This window comes from Mastomys coucha, unplaced genomic scaffold (genome assembly GCF_008632895.1).
Source record: "Mastomys coucha isolate ucsf_1 unplaced genomic scaffold, UCSF_Mcou_1 pScaffold1, whole genome shotgun sequence".
Taxonomy (NCBI): Eukaryota; Metazoa; Chordata; class Mammalia; order Rodentia; family Muridae; genus Mastomys; species Mastomys coucha.
In genome coordinates this window covers 43292289-43298464 of record NW_022196891.1, presented here as the reverse complement: position 1 = coordinate 43298464, position 6176 = coordinate 43292289, and the positions used below count along the sequence as shown (strand labels likewise).

The 6176-nt window shown below is 40.4% G+C and overlaps 1 long non-coding RNA gene across 1 annotated transcript; it reads left to right on the top strand.

Annotated features, from left to right (window-relative positions):
• Nucleotides 1-849: 849 nt before the first annotated feature.
• Nucleotides 850-4609, top strand: LOC116070466. The gene is made up of 3 exons (XR_004110409.1): nt 850-954; nt 3732-3787; nt 4513-4609. It is a non-coding gene; the product is annotated as an uncharacterized LOC116070466 (long non-coding RNA).
• Nucleotides 4610-6176: the final 1567 nt, after the last annotated feature.

Below are 6176 nucleotides of genomic sequence, written 5' to 3'. Positions count from 1 at the left end.
AAAATAATGGAGCAGAGACTGAAGGAAGGGCCATCCAGGGACTGCCCTACCTCGGGATCCATCCTGTCTGCCTACACTGTTACTGTTGCCAAGATGTACTTGCTAACAGGAACCTGGTGTGGCTGTTCATTGGGAGGTTCTGCCAGCAACTAACTAATACAGATGTGGATGCTTGGAGCCAACCATCAGACTGAGCTCTGGGACCCAGCAGCTGGAGAAGTTGGTAGAAGGGCTGGAAGAGCTAAGAGGGTTTTTAACCCCACAGGAAGAACAATGGCTGGCCAGACCATCCAGAGCTCCCAGGGACTAGACCAGGGAGTATACACGGAAAGTCCGTGTAGCAGAAGGTATATGTAGCAGAGGATGGCCTGTCTGAAATCAGTGGGAGAAGAGGCCCTTGGTCCTGTGGAGAGTAGAGGGATACTGGGGTGGTGTTGGAAGGGAGAGGGTGAGTGGGTGGGGGAGCATCCTCATAGAGGCAAAGGAGAAGGGGGAGAGGGCAGATGTGAGATGTGAGATGTGAGATGGGAGATGGGAGGGTTGTGTGTGTGGGGGGGGGCGGGGGGGTAACCCGGAGGTAGGATATCATTTGAGATGTAAACAAATGGAATAATTTTTAAAAAAGGAAAAAAAGAAATTTATCATCTTTATGTAACTCATAAAATATTTACTGCTACAAGATAATGATAAATATATTTCTAAAATGATTGGCAAAACTGTCATTTTACTGAGAATATTTTTCTTTTTAGAGCATATTCTGTTTTATTATGTAATGGCATATTACTTCCCAAAATAAATTTCTAATTCACGCTCCGACAAGAAATATTTGAATATTATTTTTTCCCTTTAGATATCCACCAAATCTTGATACTATAAGAATTTTAAACTTATGACAATTCAGTAAGCATAAATTGAATAACTGTCTTCTCTCTGTTCACCTGCCTACTTACCAAGGTAGGTAACCTATCTGGAATTCTGACTCAAGGACACCTTTCTTCTCTTTTTTTTTCTTTTCTTTTCTTTTCTTTTCTTTTATTTTTTTTCCTGTTTCTTGAGGAATTTTTTCTTATTTTGTTTTTTTGATGTTATAAATAAGCCTGTTTCATTAATCATAAGTTTTATGAAATCCATTGAAGATATAGGAAATGGCATTTATGTTTGTAACATATAGATCTACCTGTGGTTTTGTGAATAATGGCCATGAAAGCATCACTGAATTGAATGGGGTAAAGGACAAGCCCAAGATGATGACATCATGAAATCTTGAACTATATCACCCTGGCTAAATTATTTATAGATGCAAATTGATTCATTAGGAAAATCAATGTCAAAAGATGTGTCCAGAGTTCCCCATACCCTGATAGTTGAGTTCAGGAGATATTTCAATGTGTTTTGAAATTTATGACATTCATGGTTTTTCAACTCTGCAAAGGGTATTATCTAACAATACATCTTAATGCAATTTCATGAGGAAGTTTCAGACTCTCAGCTGAGGCTACTCCAGTATCTTGACATTTTATTTAAAATCTGAAGATGTAATTATGGTTTCATCAGCTACATAAGCTTTTATCAAATAGGTAAATTAGTATATACCTAGTATTAATGTTTTAAAAATTTAAATTATTTTATTTATTTACATCCAGAATGTTGCCCCCATCTAGGTTCCTCCTCCCAGATTTCTTCCCCCATCACCTCTGTGAGTTCCTCCATCCCCACATTTCCCTTCCCTAGGGCATCAAGTCTCTACGGGGTTAGGCACATTTTCTTTCACTGATGCAGTCCTTTGATTCATATGTTCTGAGGGCCTTGGAACAGATTGTATGCTCTTTGGTTGGTGGCTTATTCTCGAGGAGCTCCCCGGAGTCTAGGTTACTTGACATTATTGGTCGTCCTATGGGGTTGCTGCCATCCCCTTCAGTTCCTTCAACCCTTCCCCTAACTCTTCCATAGATGTACTCGACCTCAGTCTAATGATGGGCTGTAAGCATCTCCATATGTCTTAGTCTGTTGTTGGTAGAGCCTCTCAGAGGACAGCCAAGCTAGACTCCTATCTGAAAGCAGAATCATCAGTAATAGTGTTAGAGATTGGATGTCAGCCCACAGATGGATCTCAAGGTGAGGTGGTTGCTGGTCAGCCATTCCTTTAGTCTCTGTTCTGTTTTCTTTTACTTTTTTGGGGGGTGGGGTGGGAGTGGAGTTAAGTCATTTTATATATGTATAGAATTCAGGGATGTTTTATTTTTTAAACTTCATATATATAACCAAATAAAACATATAGATAGAAATATGAAACATATATTAATACTAGCTTTGATACATGTCTAAAATCTAATATATACAGCATTTTAAATTTGAAATATAAAATAAAAATGACATGAAAGTAATTTTTTTAAGATTAAACATTGTTTTCAGAGGAGATGTTTGTACAGGCTGGGACTCTTAGAGAAGGACTATACTGTTTTTATTTCTCTGGCATCTGATTTTCATCCCTGCATTTATTATAGACATGAACAGTTTGGGGTCAAAAATTTTGAAGGTGTGGTGTTGGTGTCTCTAGCCTTGTCTAACTACTAGAGGAGGTCCCTTCAGGGTCCATCTCCCCACTGGAGGGGATTTTGGCTAAGTCACTCACATTGAATCCTGGGAGCCTCCCCCATATTAAGTCTCTGAGACTTTCTAGAGGTTCTTCCCACATCCCACCACAACCCCTACATCTGTTAAAGGGCTAATATCTAAAATATATAAAGAACTCAATAAGTCAACCTGCAAAAAATCAAATAACCTAACTAAAAACTAGAGTACATAGCTAAACAGAAAATTCTTAACAGAGGAATGGCCAAGAAACACTTGAAGAAAGGTTCAACATCCTTAGTCATCAGGGAAATAGAAATCTAAATGACCCTTAGATTCCACTTTATACCAATCAGAATAGCCAAGATCAAAAATTTAGGTGACAGCACATGCTGGCAAGGATATGGAGAAACAGGAATGCTTTCTTCTATGCTGATGAAATTGCAAACTGGTACAACCACTCTGGAAATCAATCTGGTGGTTCCTCAGAAAATTAGAAATAGTTCTACCTGAAGACCTAGCAATACTACTTCTGGGAATATACCCAAAATATGCTCCACCACACTTCAAGGTCACATGTTCCACTATGCTCAGAGCAGCCTTATTCATAATAGTCAGAAACTGGAATAACCCAGATATCCCTGAACTGAAGAGTGAGAAATTAAGAAAATGTCATTCATTTACACAATGGAATATTACTCAGCCATTAAAAACAATGGCACCATGAATTTTGCAAGCAAATGGATGGAACTAAAAATTACCATCCTGAGTGATGTAACCCAGACCCAAAAGGATATACCTGATACGCACTGATAAATATTGATAAATAGTTATTAGGCAAAAAAATAAAGAATCCCCATGATATACTCCACAGACCCTAAGAAGTTAAATAAGAAGGAAGGCCCAAGTGCTTCAATGCCACTTAGAGGGGGAACAAAATAATTATGGAAGGCAGAGGGATGGAGGTACCTGGGTAGGAGAGGAAAAAAGGAGACTATGAAAAAAGGCTATGAGACTGAATGGAAACATGCAGCTGACAGGGTAGGAGTGGTAGGGAGAATATATTTCTCTTTTTCGGTGCTCGAATTTCCTCTATATTGTGAAAAGCACAATAACTGGAAATAAAACTTTTGGAAGTAAGAATTTATTTCTACTTACAGGATGCAGTCTCTTATCAAAAGAAACAAGGACAGGAAATCAAAACAGGAACATGGAGGTAAGGTTTCAAGCAATCACTGAAGAGAGATGCTGCTTACAATTTTGGTCATTGTCTTACACTGAGCCAGTGGTCTCACATAAATCAGGACCACTTATATAGTGGTAGCATGTCACACAGAGGAGCTGGACCCTCTAACATCCATCATCAGTCATGAGTTGCTGATAGACCAACATGCAAGTTCCTCAGTTGAAGTTCTTTCTTTCCTAGTATCTCCTGTTTATGGCATGTTGACACAATGCAACCTATAACACATCCCAACTTTGTTAAACATTTATGATTGCAAAACCTATATCAATATGCATACCCCTTTTTGCATGTGTTTTAACTACCTATGATGGTACACAGTTCTATACATACACTCTTAGTGAATGACTCATATTTTTGTGTTAACTAACAAAACATTTTCATTATTACTTTGGCTTCTTTTTCATTTAACTACTCATCCATACCTTTGCTTTACTTTTATTGGTTTGCTGACCATGTTCTTATTGGCCCCAATAGTTACACCTGTACTCTCTAGATTAATGTGTTATTTATATGTGCTACACATGTGGTTTTGCTGTCTGCCTCCTTCAATGATAAAGTGGAGCTGAAGACAAATGTGTTCTGCTGGTCTCTGGTCCATCTGGGAATGCCAGGAGTGCTACAGCTCTTAGATGAATAATAAAGAGGTTTGGGCAGTCTACAGGGGCTGGTAGCAGGGGTTCCTGGTCTCTTCACAGTTGTGGTAGCAGCAGCAACATCTGAATCTGCACTGGGGGCTTAAGTGACAGAGCTCTGACTCAAGTCTCTGCAGGCAACAGGAGCATGGCCAACCAGGTAGGTGAACACTTCTGGAGAGAGAACTCTTTCTCAGGTGCTGCAGCTCAGTAAGGACAGTCACTCTCAGTCAATACTTGGTGTGCATTATTCCATTAGCACAGATAGCTGAACAACTGAAGCTAGGAAAAGAGGAGATGAGAGAGATGATGAGCTAAGAGTGTTGGGAAGTACATGCTAACAATGGTAGATTACTAGTGCCCAGTAATTGAGCCAATAAGGCAGGTTGAAATTGAACGATGTGTGTGCACCTGTGTTTTTCATCTTCAGATCCAATCGTCTCTGGGTGGCAGCTGGTAGAGGGACCCATTCCTGGAGTTCAGGTAGGGTAGCAAAAGGCTGATATGAAACTTTCTTTGGACCTAATAAGTATGGCTACCAGGGGTAGGGGGTGGGTTCCAGGTAAAATGTGTTTCTCTATATTGGGAATTGAAACTAAGGAATGTGTAGGGCTTTGAGAGTATTCACAGAAGGGACGAGAACAGACTGTTCCCCTAGGATCTATTTATTTTATCTCCTGGGAGTAGAGGAGACAGAATAGAGAGGTCACCTTTTCTCTTCTTTAGGGTTTTATTTCTGTGAATAGATACCACAGCCAAGGCAATAAGGAAATATTTAAGTGGGGCTGGCCTACAGGCTCAGAGGCTTAGTCCACTATCATTAAGGGGAGAACATGGCAACATCCAGGCAGGCATGGTGTAGAAGGAATTGAGAGTTCTACATCTTCATTTGAAGGTTGCTTGCAGAATACTGACTTCCAGGTAGCTAAGAGGAGATTCTTAAAGCATCCATCCACAGTGACTCTCTTACTTCAACAAGGCCATATCACCTAACAATGCCACTCCATGGGCCAAGCATAACAAGCTATCATACCTCTGAATGTCTATTATAGTACTGGTGATGTGACTAAGGAATAATATCTAGGAATGGAAAAAACAGGGAAAGAAATACACAGGCAGCTTACCTACTTCTGTGTCAGGAGTAGTCTGTGTGTTAGCAGGGAATATCTGCTGGAGTTGGGAACTTGGATACAGCAACATGTTGGAGGAGGAAGGTTATAAGGAGATCTTTGAGAACTACAAGAGATGAGATCAGGCAACAAGGAAGGCTGAAATCCTGTAACCGGTGTTCTGCTGAAAAACTGGTAATTAGACTGGGACATTTGATCTGGGGTAATAGAGGCAGAGAAAAGGTAGTCTGCTTGGTTTTCTGGCAGATGTAGCAGACAGGTAAGAGGGTGCCTGCTGGAGCTGGAGGCTGCAGGACCGTGGCTAATAAGGGGAGAAAGGTTGGGAGAGGATAGTCTGTGGAATCTACAGAAAACGAAGGCAGGGAGAAGGAAGGCTACTGTTGGTATTTTGTTGCATCACTCCGGGTGAGACAGGAGGATTGCAGTGCTCAATGTCTTCTGGTGGCTTATTTCTTTACTTGGCCTGTTCAGCTTGTGTGTTGCTAATGAGTGTCTGCTGATTTGGAGTCTTAGATGTACTGAAGAAAGTAAGGTTGGGGTAGAAGATCCTTGTGACCCATTGGAGATGCTGTAAGATAGGAAATCCGGACAGCGGAC